General features: G+C 44.2%; 1 protein-coding gene across 1 annotated transcript in view; it reads right to left on the minus strand.

Moving 5' to 3' along the window:
• PLCL1 (phospholipase C like 1 (inactive)) overlaps nt 1-24,318 on the minus strand; it is a 683,152-nt gene that overhangs the window by 602,668 nt on the left and 56,166 nt on the right. The window lies entirely within an intron of this gene.

Genomic DNA, 24,318 nt, shown 5'->3' on the forward strand with positions numbered 1-24,318 from the left:
TTCTGCCTTGTCTCTGGTGTGGGGTGGTTTTGCCTGCCACTGCTGCTCCACGGCAATGGCCCAAGGGCTCAGGAACCTAGTTTCTGCCTGGAAAACCTGACACTTGGGGGCACTGCAGTGGACTTTATAAAATACTCCCAGGTACACATCTGACCATTGCTCCCTTACCTTGTCTGCTGAGCCCCCCCAAAACCAACTACCCCCAACTGTATACCACTACCATAGCCCTTACAGGTGAAGGCAGCACCAATATGTGGGTACAGTGGGTTTCTGGTGGGTTTTGGAGGGATCACAGTTTACTCCACAAGTGTAACAAGTTGGCGGAGGTAGAAGCCTGGGTCCACCTGACTGCAGTGCACCAATCCAGGGACCTGCATGCTATTCTAATTGACCTGAATATAACAACTGAGGCTAGCAAGTAATATTTTTAATCATGTTTTTTTGGGGGTGGGAGGGGGATAGTGACCACTGGGGGAGTAAGGGGAGGTGATCCCCGAGTCCCTCCAGTGGTCATCTGGTCATTTGGGACACCTCTTATGTGGATCAGAGGAGGAGCCTAGTGGTTAGTGCAGCAGACTTTGATCCTGTGGAAGTGGGTTCAATTGGGTTCAATTCTCACACTGCAGCTATTCATTATAAAAACAGGTCTAGCTCAAAACATTTAAGTTTTAGTCTTGGACGTCTTTGTTTTGTTCCATTATTGATGAAAGACATCCATGTCTTAGGAACGCCTAAGTCCCACCTTGAACACGTCCCTGGCACGCCCCCTTAAGATGTGGACATCCTTCTGATGGACTTCAGAGAGAAACGTCCAAAAAGAGGTTTTGATAAAACCGATTTGGACGTTTCTGTGAGATAAACATCCAAATGCTGACTTATGTCACTTTTTGGATGTCTATCTCTTTTGAAAATGAGCCTGCATGTGTCCAAATCACTGAAGATGCGTATTTGTAATAAGGTCCTATTGTTCCACATAGGGACACTAGGATCACAGGCAGTGTAGAGTTTTTACCCTTTGGTCCTGAATCACTACAGGTTTTTTGCTCATTCTATGTCTACAAGAAAAAACAGCTTAATGAATCCAGCCCTTTCCTCGGCCTGCCTACCATGTCCAAGAAAAATGGAGCATTATTTCCTTTTGAGTAAATGCTCATCATATCAACTGCTACGTGTCACTACTGAGTGACACTCACCTCCCTCTCCAGCTAGCTAGAGTTGCAGGATTCAAGATAAGAATCAAACCAATAGGAATCAAACCTCAACACTAAGCACTACTGCTGGGCCATCAGGCATGCCCCATGTCCACTAATGTTTCCTAACACAGATGCTTGAAAAAACTTCTTAATAGGAGCACAGATATAAAGACTTTATAAAACTGTGACTGATACGGTTAGTGCATCCAACTACTACAGTACTGTAGGCAGAAATGATTCCTAAGGCGAGATGTACAAGATGGAAAGTGTGATTAGCTTTTTTATTTTTGTCCTCTCCATTGGGAACTAAAAAAGAAAAAAAGTTACAGAAGCATAAGGCAAATTCATACTCTGCTCTGCCAGAAAGGAAGTTATCTCTGTTTATTGCTTTCGCTGAAGCAGTGGGAGCTGCCAAAAAAACAAGGCCATGTCAGTACTGTTCACCAGGAAGGGGATTGTTTTTTCTTAGCCTTCTATCAGTTGGAAGTAGCAAAGAAAAACAATTACCCCCCAAAAAATACTACTTCAAACAAAGTATTTAAAGCAATGTGGCTGCCATTAGACTTTGACCGAGCACACTACCTCGAGTGCTTCCATTAGATCTGAGAAACGCCCTTACCAGCGAAAAAAAGAAATTCAGTCATTGAAATTCATCTATAGTTCTGGAAGATGATGAAGAGCAAAAAAGATTTGGGTTTTGGTAAACAGCAAATGTCATAAAAGAAGATAACCACAGACATCTGGAGCAAAGAAAGACATACAATTTAACCTTGAAAAAAAAAAGATATTTCAATAATGTAGAAGGAAAAGCCACTACACAATTTTCAGTAACACTATTCATTTCATCCAGAAAAATGTCCACAAACTGTGAGGTTCTGCCACCAGCAGTTGGCGCCAGTATACCTCACCAGGCAGGCTGGCCATATCTGTTCACACTGTGGCTGCTGCTTTCTGCTTGTTCTTGTCTGGACACCTATATAAACCTAGTCACTGTTTGGTTTCCATATCAGAGGTTGGTCTGTACTACTTGCAGGCTCATTTTCAAAAGAGAAGGATGCCCATCTTTCGACACAAATCAGAAGATGGGCGTCCTTCTCACAGGGTCGACCAAATCGGCATAATCGAAAGACAATTTTGGGGACAACCAAAATTCACGGGGGCGTGTCAGAGGCATAGCAAAGGCGGGACTTGGGCGTGCCAAAAACATGGGCGCCCTCGACCCATAATGGAAAAAAAAGGGCGTCCCTGATGAGCACTTGGACGACTTTACCTGGTCCTGTTTTTCTTACGACCAAGGCACAAAAAGGTGCCCGAACTGACCAGATGACCACCGGAGAAAATCGGGGATCACTTCCCCTTACTCCGCCAGTGGTCACTAACCCCCCTCCCACCCTCAAAAAACATCTTTACAAATATTTTGTGTCAGCCTCTATGCCAGTCTCAAATGTCATACTCAGGTCCATCACAGCAGTATGCAGGTCCCTGGAGCAGTTTTAGTGGTTGCAGTGCACTTCAGGCAGATGGACCCAGGCCCATCCCCCCCTACCTGTTACACTTGTGCTGGTAAATGTGAGCCCTACAAAACCCACCACAAACCCACTGTACCAACATGTAGGTGCCCCCCTTCACCCTTAAGGGCTATGGTAGTGGTGTACAGTTGTGGGGAGTGGGTTGTGGGGTTTTTTGGGGGGGGGGGCTCAGCACACACGGTAAGGGAGCTATGTATCTGGGAGCAATTTATGAAGTCCACTGCAGTGCTTCCTAGGGTGCCCGGCTGGTGTCCTAGCATGTCAGGGGGACCAGTGCATTACGAATGCTGGCTCCTCCCACGACCAAAGGGCTTGCAGTTGGTCGTTTCTGAGATGGGCATCCTTGGTTTCCATTATCGCCGAAAATCAGAAACGACCAAGTCTAGGGACGACCATCTCTAGGGACAATCTAAATGTCAAGATTTCCCCAACCGTATTATCAAAACGAAAGATGGACGTCCATCTTGTTTCGATAATACGGGTTTCCCCGCCCCTCCACCGGGACGTTTTGCAAGGACGTCCTCAGCAAAACTTGGGCGTCCCTTTCAATTTTGCCCCTCTTGGTGTCATTTTGTGCTTTGGCTGCCTGCTTCTCTCTAGATCCTATTTGTCTTATTAGACCCTTCTTGATCCTGCTCTTGGCCTTACTCCTACCTTGCTCCTTGTTAGTGAGTGCCCTGGGTTTTGAGTTTCAATTGGGATTCCTCAACTTTCTGGTTCCCTCCTTGGGTTCTGTTTTCAGGCAGCAAAGAACTGGCAGCCACCAGCACCAGAAGACTGAAACTAAAGGAAAGGTGGTCACTACATTTGGAAGACTACATCCTGTGACTGTAGACCTAGCCCACTCACCATTCTTGGGTCTCCTCTACCAACAAGAACCATCACACAAGCAGCCCTTCTTCCAAATATGTGTACCTTCCAAAATCCTAAGATCTAACTATATTTTCTTCTGATCAAGGCTGGGACTGGTGTAAGTCTCAGTCAGAGAACTGCCACAACTGTACAGCTCCCAATATGTCCTATGGGGAAAGTGCAGATGCTTTATGGTAGGTGTCCAACCTCAGCTCTTGCCCAGTTGAATTTTCAGGATTTCCACAATGGAGACAGTATATTCAAATAGATCTCATACATATTCATTGGAGAAATTCTGAAACACCCAACTGGGTTGCAGCCCTCACAGACTGAGACTGGACACTCCTGCTTTATGGTAAAAGAACTGTGCTAAATACTGCTAAATAAGGATCAAATCAGGCATAACCACGTCAAAGTTCTGAGAGTCCTTTGAGACTTCTAATCTCACCAACACCATCCATCAAATTTGTCAGTAGACTAGCAGCCTTATTTTCGAAAGAGAAAGAAGCCCATCTTTCGACACAAATCGCAAGGTGGGCGTCCTTCTCACAGGGTCACCCAAATCGGCCTAATCGAAAGCCGATTTTGGGCGTCCCCAACTGCTTTCCATCACGGGCATGACTAAAGTTCACGGGGGCGTTTTGGAAACGTAGCAAAGGTGTGCTTTGGGCATGCCTAACACATGGGCATCCTCGACCCATAATGGAAAAAAAAAGGGAATCCCAGATGAGCATTTGGACGACTTTACCTGGTCGTGTTTTTCTTACGACCAAGGCACAAAAAGGTGCCCGAACTGACCAGATGACCACCGGAGAGAATCAAGGATGACCTCCCCTTTACTCCGCCAGTGGTCATTAACCCCCTCCCACCCTCAAAAAACAACTTTAAAAATATTTTGTGCCAGCCTCTATGACAGCCTCAAATGTCATACTCAGGTCCATCACAGTATGCAGGTCCCTGGAGCAGTTTTAGTGGGTGCAGTGCACTTCAGGCAGACGGACCCAGGCCCATCCTCCCCTACCTGTTACATTTGTGGTACTAAATGTGAGCCCTCCAAAACCCACCACATACCCACTGTACCCACATGTAGGTGCCCCCCTTCACCCGTAAGGGCTATGGTAGTGGTGTACAGTTATGGGGAGTGGGTTTGGGGGTTTTTGGGGGGGCTCAGCAGACACGGTAAGGGAGCTATGTATCTGGGAGCAATTTATGAAGTCCACTGCAGTGCTTCCTAGGGTGCCCGGCTGGTGTCCTGGCATGTCAGGGGGACCAGTGCACTACGAATGCTGGCTCCTCCCCATGACCAAAGGGCTTGCATTTGGTCGTTTCTGAGATGGGCATCCTTAGTTTCCATTATCGCCAAAAATCAGAAACGACCAAGTCTAGGGACGACCATCTCTAGGGATGACCTAAATGTTAAGATTTGGGCGTCCCAGACCATATTATCGAAATGAAAGATGGACACCCATCTTGTTTCGATAATACGGGTTTTCCCGCCCCTTCACCGGGATGTTTTGCGAGAACGTCCTCAGCAAAACTTGGGCGTCCCCCCCTAGGGGTTCTTAATCCAGTTCTTGGACACACCAAGCAGATTATGTTGGCAGGATACCCACAATAAGCATGCATTGGGTAGATCTGCATGCAATGGAGGCAGAGTATACAAATTTATCTCAGGTATATTCACTGTGGATATCTTGAAAATCAGACTGGCTTGGTGTGTCCTGAGGACTTGGTTGAGAACCCCTGCTGTAGAACAACACAGATACTGGGGCCTTTTGACTGTCATATCTGTGATGATGATAGCCTCTCTTCTGTCAAACAATACATGGTAGAGGCATTACCTAATAGTTAGGGCAGCAGGAGACCCAGGGTTCAAATTCCACTCCTACTTCTTGTGATCTTGAGCATGACACTTAACCCTCTATTGCTACAGCAGTCAGCAATCTTTTAAACATTGACCCTCAGATTTTTATGCCTGCCTCCCTCCTCTTCCTGCGGCACCGCAAAATGGCAGCGCCCAGCCCTGCCCAGTGTATCCTGGGATGCGCTGGGCGGGGCTATACACCATATAAGGGAGTCCCACCAAATCTCCAGCCCTCCCTGAACCTGGGGGGGGGGGGAATCATCGGAGGGGACCGGAGGATCAATTTCTTGGCTTTGTCGCTTCTACAGGGTTTATGAATGCCTCATCCTGAATTAGGTCTCACACAGTTTAGAAAGCAACTCATCACTGAACAAGCTGATCTGTGGCCAGGCAAGCTATAAACACTTCATGTGCTGAATCTTCCCCAACACATCAAAAATCACTTTGAACAGTGCCAAATCCTTGGAGTTGATTTTGTCGACCCTTCAGCAGAACATGACACTGTCATTAAGGGGATAATTCTATAAAGTGGGCACTAACATTTATGCACCAATTATGCACATAAACAATTACAATAATGGCATATATACATGTATATATGCACATATGTGGTTAAAATTCTGCCTAAGCGCTATTCTGTAAATACATGCAAATCTTACCTGGCATATATTTTACTGGCACAGATCCACATAGGTGGAGTATGGGTGGGACTCACATTTACACATGTAACTTACAGAATACTAAAAGTTACATATCTTTGACATTTAATTCCGAGCATTTACACCAACTCTATGGCTGGTTTAAGTGTTTGTACCTAAATTATAGTATTCTATAAAGGAAAGTAGCCACATACTTTACCTACTAGAATAGGTGCCCAAATATAGGAACACAGTTATAGAATTATCCCCTAAATGCTGCTTAGAAAGATCTGTTACACATCAAAGGTTGAAGTATGCACAGAAGAACAAAAACCTTGCAGACTTGCAACCAAACAGGAAACAGTGAAGGTGACTCAAATGAGAAGAATTGGACAATATTCTTGAATATAGAGTTTATTGATCAATCTACAGACTCGACATAGCCATGTTAGGCCAAAAGGCCTACCTCTGGAGTCTTTTATTGCTGCATTATTGCCTATATCTCAACTTGGGGCAATTAAGTTGAAATCAGCAAATGCTGATAACAAGTCTTGGTGGGAAGATGAAAAGCCGTCGATGCTATTAAGAAAAGAAAACGCAGAAGTGATGTACGTTTGAATCTCTGGACTAACGCCAACTGCGTCTCTGGTCTGGAAAGAAATAACCTACAAACTAGTACACACTTACCTGCCAATAACACAAAAATCAAGCCGGTGCTGAATGGCAGCAACCAAATTAGCACAAGCTGCTTTAAACAAACTGATCTCTGTGGGGGAGGGGGGTGTTTATTACAATAGGCTGCGATTGATGTGTACTCTCTATTGGATGGTGATGTTCTAGATTTTGCTTTTCATTGTGTAATTCACAATTGTAACCTTTGGTTGAAAATTTCAATAAACATATTTTCACATAAACAAACTCATCTCAACAGCTTGTATATATTTGATGGAACAGCGCCATCAGTCATCAGAAATTACCTCTTTATAACTGGGCATAGTCAGCTGGTTTTGGTTGAGAGATCTAAGAGTTCGAGATGGAGAGTATTGAACTAAGTGATTAGACAGATAAGCAGGCTCCCATGTAGTTAATGTTTTCAAGACTAAAAGAAGTAGTTCATAAGTGATTCTGGGGTCCTTTTACTAAGCTTCAGTAAAAGGAGGCCTGCGCTAGCATCAGCATGTGTTTTTGATGCGCGCTGAGGCCCCCTTTTATTGCAGCGGGTATAAGGCTATCTTTTTTGCTGGAAAAGAAATGGCCGATTGGTAAGTGAACCACATGCCGAGTGGCCATTTTGGTTGGGAGCACTTACTGCCACCCACTGAGGTGGGTGGTAAGGGCTCCTGCGCTAACTGGGGAGTGCCACTGGGTAAGCACTGGCACTACAAAAACAGATATATTTTTGTTGCACCAGAAATGGTATGTACTGGGGGTGGGAACTACCGACGGGCTCCTGCGGTAGCCCAGCGGTAGTTCTGGTATGGCGTGCGGCAAGCCTGTTGCTGTGCATCAACCCTTTAGTAAAAGGGCCCCTCTGTGTGTTGTTATGTATGTAAAGTGTGGCTTCTTGGAGGTTCAGTTTAATTTGTGTATATTATTCTATTTTTAATTTGTGGTCACTTATTCTGTACTCTCTAATGGTTTAGCTATGCTGTAAGGGGCTAATCCATAGTGGCACCCATTAAATACGGGTGTCACGGGAAAAATTACCAAGTTGCAAAAGGTATTCAGTGCTCAAAGGGGATTGCATGCATATGAGCTGCACGGATCCCCCTTTGTGTATCGGTTGCTATATGCGACTCAAAGCTGTCAAATGCATTTGACGGCTTGCCCACAGGGAGTTTTTTGAGTTGTGCGTGTGGGGGAGGGACTCGAGAGGAGTTCCACAGGAGTCCAGCAGAGCCACCCTCGAGCCTCCCCCCCCCCCCCCACGCAATTCCAAAAAACTCCCTGGTGGACTAGTAACACCCACCCAAATGAACCAGAAATCCCTGGTGGTCCAGTGGGATGCCTCCCAACCCCCCAGAAGACCTTTCAAAAATTCCCTGATGGTCCAGTGGACCCACACACCCGCACCCCCTCTCAGACTCCCAAAGCAAAAAACCCTTGTGGTCCAGTGGACTGCATCCCGACCCCCCCCCCCCCCCCCCACTCTAAACATTTCTCCCTGGTGGCCTAGTGACCTCACACACACACCCTCATACCTTGAATGTGCAGGAAGCAAGAGGGCAGCAACACCTCTTTCCTCCTGCCTCTGGGCCCAACCCTCTCAAAATGGTGGTGTCTAGTGAATCCTGGGATGCACTGGGAGGAACTAAACACTATATAAGGAGAATATTTTTTTTGTTACATTTGTACCCCGCACTTTCCCACTCATGGCAGGCTCAATGAGGCTTACATGGGGCAATGGAGAGTTAAGTGACTTGCCCAGAGTCACAAGGAGCTGCCTGTGCCGGGAATTGAACTCAGTTCCTCAGTTCCCCAGGACCAAAGTCCACCAGCCTAACCACTAGGCCACTCCTCCCTTATATGGTGTTTAGCCCCTCTCAGTGCATCGCAGGATGCACTGGCCAGGTCCTGGGCACCACCATTTTGAGAGGGCCGGGACCAGAGGCAGGAGGGAGGAGGCATTGCTCCTCTCCTCCTGCCTCCTGCGCATTCAAGGTATGTGGGGGTGTGGGGGGGGGGGGTAGGTGGTGTGTGGGGTCCCTAGACCTCGAGGGTGAGATGTTTAGAATGGTGGAGGTCGGGAGGCGGTCCAATGGACCACCATGGCTTTTTGCTTGGTGAGGGACTTGAAGGGGTGTGGAGTGGGATCGGGGTCCACTGGACCATCAGGAAATTTTGGTTCAGGGGCAAAGGGGGGGTGCTGAGGGAGGTCAGGAGGGGCGAGGTAGGGAGCACAAGCAGGCAGCCTTGCCAGCTGCCTGTGTTTCTCTCCTTCGACAGTCCAAGCCATAAAATCTAGCTTGTTAAAGCTAGGCGCTCTGGAGTTGTGCATCACATGGAATGTTCATTATCTATATACATAATTCTCACCACCAACGTTCTACGAGCCTGCCTGCCTGTGTACTTAACTTTCTTCACTGGGCTCCAAAGCCCCAGCTGACATCACTGGACCCATTATGCCGTGATTCGCGCCGTGGACGAATGACGTGATCAAGTTGGAATCTATGTGCGTGTGTCTGACGTTGGACGCATGAACACAAACTGATTCAAACTTAATCATTCGTCCACAGCTCCACGCTGCGCAGCCGACAACAGGACTTCGGCTGGCGAGGGTTGGGGTCCCCCGCCAGCACAGGTACACGACGGCAGCGGCGGGGGATGGTTGGCAGCGGGAAGGGGGGGCTCGAGAGGGTCGCGGTAGGGGGGTCCAGGGGTCAGGAACTACCAGGGGGGGTCTAGAAATCGGAGGGAGGGGTCTGGAAATCAGAGGAAGGAAGGCAGGGAGATGGGATCTGGAACTTGTAGAGAGGGAGGGGGTCTGCAAATCGGAGGGAGGGAGGCTGGGAGGTGGGATCTGGAACTCGGAGAGTGGAAGGGAGGGCTCTGGAACTCGGAGGGGGGGTCTGGAATTCAGATGGAGGGAGGGAGGTCTGGAACTGGGGGGGACGGGGGTCGAATTCGGAGGGAGGGGGGTCTGGAACTGGGGGGGGAAGGGGCTCTGGAATTCGGAGGAGGGGATGAAAGGGGAGGAGGGGGAATGCACCACCTGTACTAAAACTAAAAAAAAAACACAACAAACAGGGGGACGACCCTGGAACTCGGAGGAACAGGGGGAGGGGGGGACGACCCTGGAACACGAATGAAGGGGGGACACTGGAACTGGTTGGGAGGGGGGCCCCAGCCACACACACTCTCTCTCTCTCACAGACGCACACTCGCACACAGTCTCACTCAGTCTGTCACATACACACACTCGCAAATTCACTCTCTCTCTCAAACAGTCACTCTCACACATACTCTCTCAAACATATACCCTCCGAGGAAAACCTTGCTAGCGCCCGTTTCATTTGTGTCTGTAACGGGCCTTTTCTACTAGTATAATACTAATGAGCTCATTAATACATTTGCATAGGGTTCTTGGTGGCTACTAATGGCACACATTAGAGCCACGGAAAATCACTTTGTGCATTACTTGCTAAATAACATTTGCTTTAGACTGGCTACAGTCAGTCTAAAGCAAATGTTGCCAGCATGTAAGCTTTGTGCATCGGGCCCTAAGTGTGTGATTGAGGCCAGGTATTCGGTTAGTATAGAAAGTCTATGCAGGGATTTTAGTAATCTAACTTATTTCGTTTTCCCACTAGGTGTATTAATGTACTAATCTAGAGCCTTCTTTAAAATGGTACCGCTGACCCCTAGCAACAGTCTTGCAATACTACCACTGGGGGTTCAAGCACTTTTTTTTTCTGTTATATGGCAGCTTGAATCCCTTAGTGGTACCATTTTGAAGAAGACAGCCACAACAGCAAGAACAACTGGGGATTGATTCTGCTCCTGAAACCCATGAGTCAGGGTTATGAGGGGCGGACTGACTAGAAGAAAGCTGATGTGAGGAAGCCCTAATGTGAGGGGGGGTACACACCAATTTGGGAGAGAGGGGCACCAAAGCAAAAGTTGGCTTAGGGAGCCACAGTCTTTCTGGGAGAATGTAACTGGAAAATCAGAACCTCCTATATGCAACGGACTAAACCAGTTAACAACCCTAACTTAGGATCTGCAATCACTGGATCTCCAGCACAGTAGCAAAAGCTGGCTGACATACATTAACATAATACTTGTACAATAGGGTTCCTAAAACAAAATATCAAGAAAAAATGTGTGTTTGTATATATGTAATTACTTCTGCTGGAACTACATCAGAGAATTTGCCCTTTAATTAAGAAAAGATGCACAAATGGATTTTTAAAAAACATTCCAAGAGAACAATGAAAATGTAGAAAAAATTATCTAGCTGTAAGGAAATGAAATTCTTTATGAAGTTAGGGCAGGATGTCCTACAGGGACCCTGTAGTAACTGGCTCTCTTCCAAAGGCCTTCCTCTTTCAGAGAAGACCTGCCTATGGCACATGCACATCTCTGGAAATGATCACATGTACATAATTTACATGTCCACAAAGCACACAAAGAATGCTTTAAACACTGTTCTTTTCTTCTGTAATGGTTTTAAAATTAAATAATTGTACAGCAGCTGAACAACAATGAGGTTCTGCTGTTTTTCCTAACAACCTACTTATAGCACAGTAATAGGTCTGGAGAGGTTTACTGGATGATATTACTACTCTCTTGTTGCTCTCCTGTGAATAAGTCATTAATATAAGGTAGTTTGGTAATCTTCAGATAACAATTTTGCCTCACACTGATCGTTGTTTCTCTTTCCTAACATTTTCCCAGGATAATGTCATCCACTTCGTTTAAACCTGCTTCAATAGCATGCACTATTAATGGAAAGCTATTCATTTACTTGAAACCCGGACTCCCTCAGAGACAGAAATCCATCTCGGCAGTCATTACCACTGGAGCACCTACTTGACAACTCTTGTGCAGGGCAGGATTAAGGCACAGATAGACTAGTGCTTAGGGCCCAAATGTTTAAGAAGGGTCCTCTTACATGTGCTAATTCCATGGCACCCAATGCAGAATTTTGCCCTGGTAAGTCAGAAGCTGGCAGAGTGAAGGCTGGGGGCGGGGAGATGAAATTCACTGCTGCCTGTAGAGGTCTCTCTATTCTCCCCCATCCCTGTGTATTGAACTCCAGTCAGCAGGAGGCGTCAGTGAGCAGCACGTCTTACCAACTGCTTCCTCCGCTGCTGATTTCTGCAATCAGAACAATGCAGGGCCTCTTTTGTGGAGGAGATCCGGGAAAGTATAGACCGGTGAGACTGACGTCAGTGCCGGGCAAAATGGAAGAGACTATTATAAAGAACAAAATTACAAACCATATTCAAAAGCACAGATTAATGAGACAAAGTCAACATGGATTTAGTGAAGGGAAATCTTGCCTCACCAATCTACTACATTTCTTTGAAGGGGTGAACAAACATGTGGATAAAGGGGAGCCCGTTGATATTGTGCATCTGGATTTTCAGAAGGCATTTGACAAAGTACCTCATGAAAGACTCCAGAGGAAATTGGAAAGTCATGGAATAGGAGGTAGTATTCTATTCTGGATTAAAAACTGGTTAAAAGATAGAAAACAGAGAGTAGGGTTAAATGCTCAGTATTCTCAATGGAGAAGGGTTGTTAGTGGGGTTCCCCAGGGGTCTGTGCTCAGACCGCTGCTTTATAACATATTTATAAATGACCTAGAGATGGGAGTAACCAGTGAGGTAATTAAATTTGCTGATTACACAAAGTTATTCAAAGTTGTTAAATCGCGGGAGGATTGTGAAAAATTACAACAGGACCTTACCAGATTGGGAGACTGGGCGTCTAAATGGCATATGATATTTAATGTGAGCAAGTGCAAAGTGATGCATGTGGGAAAGAGGAACCTGAATTATAGCTACGTCATGCAAGGTTCCACGTTAGGAGTCACAGACCAAGAAAGTGATCTAGGTTTCGTCGTTGATGATAAGTTGAAACCTTCTGCTCAGTGTGCTGCTGCGGCTAAGAAAGCAAACGGAATGTTAAGTATTATTAGGAAAGGAATGGAAAACAAAAATGAGTTTGTTATAATGCCTTTGTATCGCTCCATGGTGCGACCGCACCTCGAATATTGTGTTCAATTCTGGTCGCCGCATCTCAAAAAAGATATAGTGGAATTAGAAAAGGTGCAGAGAAGGGCAACGGCAGTGGTGTGCTGGAGCCGGCTCGCACCGGCTCGCAAGAGCTGGTTGTTAAATTTTCTTCTGATTTGCGAGCCGGTTGTTAAAAAGCGTGAGCCGGCTCTGGCTCTCCTCTCTCCCTCCTCCATCCCTCCGGATCCGGTCCCTCACCGACTCCTTGTCCTTTGAATTCTTCGGGGCAGGCAGTCTTGCCTGCCCGCTGCCAGCGCTGACTCTCCCCAGCTACCAGTTCGCGCTTTAAAAATGGCCGCTGAGACTTCCAGAGGCGGCCTCGCAAGACTTCTGCTGAAGTCTTAGCGGCCATTTTGAAGCGCAATCTGGCAGCGGGGGAGAGTCAGCGCTGGCAGCGGGCAGGCAAGACTGCCTGCCCCGAAGAATTCGAAGGACAAGGAGTCAGTGAGGGACCGGATCCAGAGGGAGGGAGGGAGGGAGGGAGGAGAATTTGCTGAACAACTCGGGAGGGGGTGGCAGGGGAAAGAAGGGAGAGAAGGGTCGCTGGGTATGGGTGCATGCAGGGCAGGGGAGAGGAGGGTCACTGCTGGACATGGGTGGATGGAGGGCAGGGGAAAGGAGGGTCACTGGGTATGGGTGCATGGAGGGCAGGGCAGGGGAGAGGAGAGGAGGGTCACTGGGTATGGGTGCATGCAGGGCAGGGGAGAGGAGGGTCACTGGACATGGGTGGATGGAGGGCAGGGGAAAGGGGGTCACTGGGTATGGGTGGCATGCAGGGCAGGGGAGAGGAGGGTCGCTGGACATGGGTGGATGGAGGGCAGGGGAGAGGAGGGGAGAGAGAAGAAATGCTGGACATGGATGGAGGGGAGGGAAGAGTGAGGAAGGAGATGAAATGAGGGGAAAGGAAGAGAGGAGAAAAGCTGCACATGGATGAAGAAAATAGGCAGAAGCTGAGGACCAGAAATGAAGAAGAAAGGAGGAAAGGAAAGAAAGAAATGGAAAGGAAGCCCTGGAAATGGAGTTAAGAGGACAGATAGCAGCAGAATCGGATACTGGGCCAGCATGATCAGAAAAACAGTCACCAGACAACAAAGGTAGAGAAAAATCATTTTATTTTCATTGTAGTGTTTGGAATATGTTCACTTTGAGAATCAGGTGCTCAACATTAAAAGTTTATATTTATGTACTTATTTATGGCATTTTATCGCATATTAAACATGAATTAGATTGGAACCTGGGATCATTTAATTTTTTTCCTGGAGTAATGCATTGCCACCCCCCCCCCCCAAAAGCTCTCTCCTCGGCTATAGCCAGCTCTGCAATTTGGGGGGGGGGGCGCAGAGGGGGACCGGGGAGAAACCCTGTTGTTAAACATTTACCAGCACACCACTGGGCAACAGAAATGATAAAGGGGATGGGACGACGTCCCTATGAGGAAAGTCTAAAGCGGCTGGGGCTCTTCAGCTTGGAGAAAAGGCGGCTGAGGGGAGATATGATAGAGGTCTATAAAATAATGAGTGGAGTTGAACGGGTAAATGTGAAGCATCTGTTTATGCTTTCCAAAAATACTAGGACTAGAGGGCAAGCGATGAAGCTACAATGTAGTAAATTTAAAACAAATCGGATAAAATGTTTCTTCAGTCAACATGTAATTAAACTCTGGAATTCGTTGCCAGAGAATGTGGTAAAGGTAGTTAGCTTAGCAGAGTTTAAAAAAGGTTTGGACAGCTTCCAAAAGAAAAAGTCCATAGACCATTATTAAATGGACTTTGGGAAAATCCACTATTTCTGAGATAAGCAGTATAGAATGTTTTGTACCTTTTTGGGATCTTGCCAGGTATTTGTGACCTGGATTGGCCACTGTTGGAAACAGGATGCTGGGCTTGATGGCCCTTTGGTCTTTCCCAGTATGGCAATACTTACGTACTTACGTATATTAATATTACAGTGGCAGGAGGGGGACACAACATGCTTGTTTGCATACGGCTCACCAAAGTAGTAATCCTACCCTACTCTCCATGTCCACCACAAATCCTGACTGGTGCAGGGATATTAGGCACCCTAGGCTAAACTTCAACCTTGCGTCCCTGCCCCCAACAATCATGATCACCCCAATAGTACCTTTCCCAGAAAAATCTGGGTGCATAGGCTATTTGACAACTATTATTTTGCTTTGACAATAGCTGCTATTTGCCCCCTCTCCAACCCAACTCGCCCCAGAAGCTGATGCCTAGTCTTCCCTGATGGTTGGGCATATTCATTCAGTGAATCCATACAGTTACTTGCTGAGCTACCAGCAAAGCATTAAAAAGAACAGATTAACAATAGGTATGTGTTGTTTTGCACACTTCTTTCCCAGAAGACTCATGCCTTTCTCTTCCTAGTTATTTTCAAATTATAAAGCATCCTGCCATATAAAATGTCAGCATGCATCAATCACTTTGAGACAACATCAGCAAAGAATACACAGTCTCCACTGCACTTTGAAATAGTTAAGCAACCAAAGTTCTTCAACATGTCCACAAGAGCAAACAACAAGATACAGGAATAACACAATGGCAAAGTCACTTGCAGATCTGCAAAATAATGTGATTTTTCATGGGATATATTTATTCTACTGGGATTTTAAAAATATATATATAAGCTAGGGGCCATGGTTACTAACATGGGCTACTGTTAACACATGCTACTATACCACTAACCTGCGTTATCAGTAGCTAGGTCTCATTGCATAAAATTGGATCTGTGGTATAACAACACATTAATTCTACTAGTAAATCATGCTAACTGTAGCATATATTAGTAGCTATGGGCCTAATGTTTTAATTCACACAAATTCAGAAGTTAAAGGCCTATTGCACCAGCATGACAGCATGTGCTAATTCACGCGTTGACTATATGCTGTGTTAGGGAGCAGGAACTGGGCAGGTTATGGCCTAAGAATGTATATGGAGTGCATACTGCTGTTAGCGTATGCTAACTTACTGCACACTCTCATTTGTGCAGTTAGTACAGATGTACTTCACATCTCCTCAAGAGAAGGCATTAAAACGGCAATTCTGTGTGAAGGGATCCAAGATGGCACCTTGAGCAGACGCACCTCAGGGGGCTCCATGGAGATTCTTGCGGCGGGAAGTTCCAATTTTCCCCTAGAATATGGAGAACAAAAAGGAAGGGTATAGCCTACAAGGATCCCTCATCTGTGGGGTCTGTTCACCCATTGCGGAACATGACCATGGGGCAGTTTTGTGCTCCCTCCAGCATACCAGCTCCAGCTCTTCAAACAACCAATTTGTTGAGAGATACCCAGGAACGACACCAAGAATTCTTGGCTTTGTGGCCAAGAATATAAGCGATGGGACTGAAGTTATTATTGAGATTTCCTTGTTTGTGGGTTATATTTTTTTTCAGAATAAGACGTATATGTTTTTTTATTCCAAACAACTGATAGAATTTATTGTGTTTAGAGAAGAGGAAAAGATTCAAGTAGCTGCTCCACAATCCACTGAGGTTGGCTAGAATATGCTTGAGATGGCTGTGCTCTGTTAGTCTTTGATTAATATTTCTCTTTTGTTTTTTCATTGTAGTCTTGGATCTTCATATTGTGGTCAAACATTTTTATTTTATTTCCTCATTTCTTTTTTACTAATTTATTTTGTTTAATTTTTATTAATCACAATGTAGTAATTGTGATTTGTAATATTTGAAATTGTAAAATAAAAATATTTTTTAAAAACGGCAATTCTATAAGTGGGCACCTGCATTTCTGTGCCCCTTGCATGAAAAAATGACAGAATACTAGCATTTATCGCCTAAGTGCTATTCTCTAAGGGTGCATATAAGTGGTATAGTGGGTAAATGAAAGGGGGCGTACACGAGCAGGACAAAGCATTTTCCCACTTATGTGTGTAACTTACAGAATACTGTAAGTTACCCTCATACCTGCCATATTACACACCCACAGTCATGCCAGGTCTATGGCTGGTATAACTATGGGCACGTAAATGTAAGGTACATTGATACCGGGTAACTTTAGTATTATATAATGGAATCTGGGCACTCTAATGCTGTGTGGTGAGAGCTCATTCTATAGCTACATCTGAGTGCCTAAATAAAGGAACCCAATTTTAGAACTGCCCCCTAACTGTACCCATGCTAATTGCAAAAACACAACGTAGAATTAAAAAAAACCCTTTCTATATGGTAACTGCAGGGGACATGTTAGATGCACCCCTAGCAATTAGCATACAACCTTTGCACTTACTGCATATTAAGTTTTGCAGTTAAGATGCAGTGGACGCAAAACTTCACCACACTTCAGTAAACAGACTCCTTAGAAGCATTTGCAACAGAAAGATATTCAACTACAAATGAATAAAAATAATTGCATCATATTTAAAAAGCTAGGACAGAGGCCCTGGAAATACCATTAATCCCCGCTGCACAGATTTTTAGGAACACTCCCCTCCCCCAGTTCAGAATCATGAAATAAATTATCAGTTTCATTACCCTTCATTACAAAGTATGAATAACTCTCTGTGAACATGCTGGGTCAGGTGAAGGTTGGTATGATCATGAACTGACAGGAAACAGTCCCATCTAGTTTTTGGCAGGGTTTACTACTTGGTTTTAGGCTTTAAACAGCACATCAATCAAAAGAATCTCTGTGTCTAAGGGTTTCTGTGCTTGCACAGAATTACTTCAGCAAATGTCTTGGAGTCAAAGTCATGGAAGCTACTCAATTACAATGTTAAAACAAATGAAATGGTGCAAAAAACAAATCACAACTCCTCCCTTATACTTATAAGAGGTTTAGAGTGGACTCTCCAGACTTCTTTATTATTATTATTATTATTATTAGCATTTGTATAGCGCTACCAGACTCACGCAGCTCTGAACACCTGACACAAAGAGATAATCCCTGCTCAAAAGAGCTTATTAGAGATGGACCCATTCTTCCACCAATGGGTTTAATAGTTTGAAAGCAGGCTTGTTGCACCTAGATTTCCTATATTTTGCTAACAGCGAAAAAGATTTAAATCCAGCAATATTACACCCACTTGAAGTAATGAGAGCTAAGCAGTTACAGTAGTACTACTATGGCCTGAGCTTATACCTTCCTTGAGCAGGAGTAACTATATTCCAGTATAAGAATTCCCGCTGAATAAAAAAAGCACAGATTATTCTACACTATTCAGCCTCTGGATATTAAAATGAATTTTCAGTAATTGTGTCCTATGGCTTAATTACACAGATTTATATAGGAACATATGTGGACGGTGCAAAAAACATCCAAAAATTTAATAGCAAACAGGGCCATTTTTTTTTTTAAATGGCCATTTGCTAGATTTTTTCATGCTTAGTGCGTCTATCATTTAGGCGCATTTATAAAAAATGTCCAAGGGAAAAAAAGCACAATAACAAGCAATTGGGATGTATGGGGGGCCAGCATTGTTCGTAGACTGGCCACACAGACATCCCAGCAGAGCAATGGGGCATCCTGGGGGCACTGCAGTGGACTTCACATAAAAGGTCCCAGGAACACATTCACCATTACCCCCTTATATTGTACGATGGCCCCTCCAAAACTAAACAAAAACCTAACATACCCAACTGTACACCACTACAATAACACTTATGCCTGCAGGTATCACCTATATGTAGGTACAATAGGTATTTTGTGGGGTTTTGAGGGCTTACACTTTCCACCACAAGTGTAAGTGGGATATGGGCCTGGGTCCCTATCTCTACAGTCCACTGCACCGACCACTAGGCTACTCCAGGGACCTGCTTGCTGTTCTAATAGGACTGGCCATAACATCTGATGCTCTCATAGAGGCTGGTAGGTATGCACTGTTTCTTTCACATCTTTGGGGAGTGGGGGGGGGGGGGCAGTGACCACTGGGGAGTAAGGGGGTTATGCCTTAATCCCTCCATTGGTCATCTTGTTATTTAGAACACCTTTTTGTGACTTAGGTGTGATTGAAACAGGTCTAGACCAAAACATTTAACTTTTAGCCCTGTTTGTTTTTGCTTTGTTCCATTATGGCAAAAAAACATCCTAGTTTTGTGAACGCCCAAATACAACCCTCAACATGCCTGCTTGTGATTTGGATGCAATGCAGAGAAAAATGTCTCAAATCCAAGTTACAAAATTTGCAATTTGGATGTTTTGTTTTTGTTTTGCTTTTTAGAGAAAAATATCCAAATGCCACTTTATGCCATTTTTGAGAGGTTTTTCTTTTTGAAAGTGAGCCTCAAAATGTCCAGCTACAGTAGCTTACGTAATTTTCTCTGCAGTGATGATTTACTACTACTACTACTACTACTACTTTGCACAGGTAAATAATTTGCTCCTTCCTGACTCCAAAATCTTGTTGTACAGGGCCACACCTAAAGCATCAATATTTAGCTAGATAGTGTACTTGGTATTATTCTTACTTACGTGCAGTCTTATTTTTATGTTATTGAAAAGAAGGGTGGTCTTAAGTTCTATCTACACCGCTTCTGCATAAAAACATCGTAGTGCAAAGGGCAAATTGGCAACTCCCTATGGGGCTTTAAAACAGGGCTTTGTATCCAGGGGGTGACAAGCTCATTTGCAAAGAGAAATACCTCACAGAGATTTTCTTTCAAAATCCTGCTGGTTGGGCCACTCACAGATTAATCACCTGCCTAGGGCTGCAAAATTTTGGAAGCAGCAGTAGGGCTTCAGTGTGGTTTTTAAATACAGGCACCCACTCAAATGCTGCCCTGTCCCACCACCTCTGGCAGGAAGTCTTCATTGGAGAGGGAAAGACCAGCAGCTCTTGAGCATTGTTTGTAATTAAGGCCCACCACCATGCTAAGTGCCATTACAGCTTTGAGTCAGGAAGAGGTAGAATGGTGGTGGTAGGCCCTGCTGGAGTAAGCTACTGGACTGAGAGGTGAAGGAATGAAAGAAGAGATGAGATACTGACCACTATTTAGGTTTTTTCCAGGTATTTATGACATGGAAGGGCCACTGTTGGAAACAGGATACTGGGCTAGATGGACCATTGGTCTGACCCAGTATGGCTATTCTTATGTTCTTATGTTATGTTCACCTTGAGGGGGCATAGAAAGCAGAAGTGGAGATGCTGGCCACCTGGAGGGGTTGTAAGGAAGAGAAAGACAGCCTTGAGCTGCACCTGGGGGAAGGTGGTGCATGGTTGAAGATTTACCTAGGCTTTCTGATATCCTTGGGTCAGCCTTATCTGCCAGCACACGTAACATGTATTTTGTGCCAGAAAATACACCACGCAAAGGACAATATCCAAAGGTATTTTGTTATGGAATGGTTGGTGGATGCATGCAGCAGTCTCCCAAAAAGAGTGTGCTGTGGAGGACTGCATATTCCTCCCAGCATTCTCTGGGGTGACTCCCAGGTCCACCCCGATCCAATCAGGGCATCCTCTCCAGGTGCCTATTGCCCCCACTCAGAGATGGGTTTGTTACTTTTTAAAAGTTCTTAAGTAAAAAGTAAAAGTACTGCCTTCAAAAGTAGTGAAACAAAAGTAGAAAGTCTTATCCAAAAAAAAAAATGCTCAAGTAAAAACGTAAAACGTAAACGTAAAAAAGTACAGCTCTTAAAACTATGTTTTTATTATAAAGTAAAAAGAATTCTTAACAATTCGGACCACAGAATCTAGTATGTTTACAAGCAGCAGTACTGTTACTGTGAATACATACATATCAACTTGTGATCTGTCTAAATCTCTGAGGGTACAACGGAACAGAAACATAATACATGAAATCACAAGTTTACATGCTACGTAGAAAATTCATGCTGGGAAAATCGTAAAGATTCACCACTCTTCCGACTTGGAATCCAAGATGGCTGCACCTAGCTAAGTTGCTGTGAGCCTTGTTTTTCGTGCTCTACCAAAATGCCTAAACGAAGAGGGAGAACAACGAGCAGAGCTTCCCCGTTACCCCCCTCCTTACCTGGTCCGATGGATCGTTTTGTGAGGCCACAGGGAGCTACTTTTGACGGCGGAATGCAGCCAGTAGGGAACGCCGGCAATTTGGAGATTTCGGCTTCTCCTGGCTATGAAGTCACCTTGAGCCCCGCTGCGCCCACCCCTCCTCCCCAGCCGATCGGCGCAAGTTCTTTCCTTATTGAATCGACGGGGTCCACTCCGGAAGATGGTAGGGGCCCAGAGGAACGCCGACTGGAAGCTTCATTTACATCTCAGGTTGGAACGGAGGGCAGTTTGCCCATGGAATCGCCACGGATCGAGGGAGGAGGACCTGAGGGACTGGGTGAGACTCGTGAGCGGTTTTCTGAAAGGTTTGAATTACCTAAAGAGCTAGTAACTAAACCGAAAGAAGTGACATTAGATGCATTATGGGACTTAGTTTCTAATTTGGGACAAACCTTCTTAAAACAGACTAATGAAGTAATGCCAAAAGTAAAATCCTTGGAAATTGATTTACAAAAAAAAGATGAGCAGCTTAAAGAGTTAAATGATAAAGTGGATAAAATGGATCAAAGAATTGTGAAGATTGAAACAATACAACCTACTATGACGAAAGATTTGACAAACCTCAGACTGAAAACTGAAATTTTTGACAATTATACTAAAAGTTACAACCTGAGATTTGTTAACTTTCCTAGATTACAGAATGTTGCTCCTCTTGAGATGCTGAAACGCTATATGCGTGAAATTTTGATGATATCTGAGTCGAATCTACCACCACTGACTATGGCATATTATATTCCTGGGAAAAATTTGAACCAACTTGATAATCCGATCGATGTCTCTCTTTTGCTTCAGACTTCTGACTCTGAATTAGCAACGGCCGCCACGTTAGTGGCGACGGTTGCATTATTACCAGACAAGAATTGGATATTTCGTTTATTTTTCCGAAATAAAGATAAGCCTTTTTTGGGCTTTAAAATATTATTATTTCCCGATGTCTCTAAAGAGACTAGAAGACGGAGGAAACAATTCTTGCTCCTTAGGCCTAAGGTTTTGCACTTGGGGGGAACCTTTTTTTTAAGGTACCCCTGCAAGTGCATAATAAGGCTTAGGGAGAAGAAATACGTTTTCACAGAACCAGCTCACGTATCGGCACTTATTGCCTCGGTAAAAGTGGATAAGCATTAAATTATAAGATAACTCCACTTAGCAAGGTTTGCACCATCCGTTATATATTTTCTTTTGTTATACTCCCTTAGATATCCTAATCTTGGATTTCAAATTTATGGACTTGAGTATGGGTTACCTTGAAAATGTATATTGTTTTCTCTTTATATATTTTCTTAATATTCCTTAGCAGTTATGTAACTGCCTTATCTTTGTATACTTTCTTAAGCAAGATGTTTCTTGTAATAAAATGGATAAATGAATAAATATTAAATATAAAAAAAAAGAAATCACAAGTTTAAAAGCCCTTTAACAAGCTGGCCAAAAATATGTCATTCTCCTCCTCCCCTGCCCCCACATTGTATGGTACCTGTTGAGGTTATTGAACAAGTCGGACACATCATTATTTTAGTCTTTTTTATTTGATGTTTTATCAAATGCTGAGTTAAGGCCCAACAGAACCTCTTTATGGACTAAACAACTGTCCAGCAACACTAAACAAACTGTAGAATGGATTGAAAATCTTTTTGACTAAACAACTGTCCATCAACACTAATCAAACTGTAGAATGGATTGAAAATCTTTTTTTTTTTTTGTTACCTTTCACTGGGTGGACTCTAGAGAACTCATTGCTGATTTTCTGTAGGAAATTGGGATAGGAGTATTCCTTTTCTGGTTCCTCTGGCGGAATGCCTTCCAGAAGGGATAGCTGATATTCTGAGTTTACAGAAACTGTTCCTGCAGAAGTAAAGTCCTATCAGGGTAGACAGTGGAAGGCTTAAATATCTGGTATCTTGGGGAACTCGCAAGGTTCTGATGACCACTCCCTCTGCTATAGGGAAGGAGAGTGTGATGGTTACATCTGGTCTGCAGAAGGTTGCAGTCATGTGGCGTGGTCAGGATGGAGACGCTTGGGGAGATACTGGAAGATCGGAGTATGGTACAAACCTGTTCAATAGTTACATCAGCTTGCTTTTAGAAGGCTGGTTGCAATGGTCCATAGTGGATCTGTATGGGATTCTAGAGAAAAAGGATGATACCTTTATGCTTGACTTGTGGCCCTCCCTCGAGATGGCTCTTTGGGGTCCTGAGATATAATGTCTGTTGAAATTATTGAAAAAGTCGTAAACATCATTATTTTAGGCTCTTATTTGATTTTTTTTTTAATCAAATGCTGAGTTAAGTCCCAACAGTAACTAGTGTTAAAAATGGTCATAAGTCATTTTACCTCTTTTTGGACTAAACAACTGTCCAGTAACTCTAAACAAACGTTCACATGTAGCACTGGCTGGTAAAGCAGTGTTTAGTTCAGAAAAGGTGTCTTTGAAACAGGATATCCAACAAGTTCTGACACAGAATTTACACTGTTCACCTAGGCAGACAGAATAGCTTCGCACTTGCGGTGTTGATGTCTGCTATGTAGAAAGTGAAGAAATCATCATCCACGTCTATCTGTGTCGGAGCCACTGTGGCATCTGCAGTAATGTTAACTGTGACTGAACTCTTGGCTTGGGGTTTTTTTCAACAGCAAATCCATTCTTAGCAATTTCTGCCTAGGTTTCTTGATCCATGCAGTTTTGAACTTTGGATTTAATATTGCAGCTGCAATAAGTTCCTCATCCATTAACTGCTCTTCAAAGTGCTTCTGTATGCCACTTAGTAATCCATTGATTAATGACTGACAAGTCTGAAGTGTGTTGTTTTTCTCAAATGCTTGCAGTTTCTCTTTCAGCAAAATCGGAGTGGGCACAAGATAAGCCATGAATGCTTTAGTTTCACATTGAAGAATGTCTAATCTTGCGTCGAGGGTTTCACTACAGAGACATATTCTGCATTATACATTATTTTGAATTATGAAACTCGGCAACATCTAACTGTTTGCAGACTGAATTCATGATATTGATACCTTTTTCAGCGATTAGACAATTAAGCCATTCCATTGAGTTGTAGATGGAGTTCCAGCGAGTCTGGTTATGAATAACAAAATGGAGGTCAAATGCTTGATTGATAACCTCAGCAGACATCATACTTCATGACTGGTTGTTCCACAACACTTGGCATTTGGCAAAAGTCAAGCGATACAGCTTTTTGTAAGCCAAATCAGATTCTGCTTCTGCAGCATCAAATGTAGCAACCAGATTTAAGAAGTAACAAGCATAACACAGATGTGACAGCAAATGAAAATCGCCAGCTGATAATGATAAGATATCGTGCAAGTTATGAAATTTCATCTCATCTTCATAATTGTCATTTGATGTAATTTCATCAGAATGTTGTTGATATTTTGAAAATTGTTGAAAAGCTCTGCAGAAATTGGACCCATTGTCAGTAGTTGTTTTGGTAATTTTATCCTGGAGGTGGAATTCAGAATGGATTGATTCTAATGCAG

This window comes from Microcaecilia unicolor, chromosome 7 (genome assembly GCF_901765095.1).
Source record: "Microcaecilia unicolor chromosome 7, aMicUni1.1, whole genome shotgun sequence".
NCBI classification, from domain to species: Eukaryota; Metazoa; Chordata; class Amphibia; order Gymnophiona; family Siphonopidae; genus Microcaecilia; species Microcaecilia unicolor.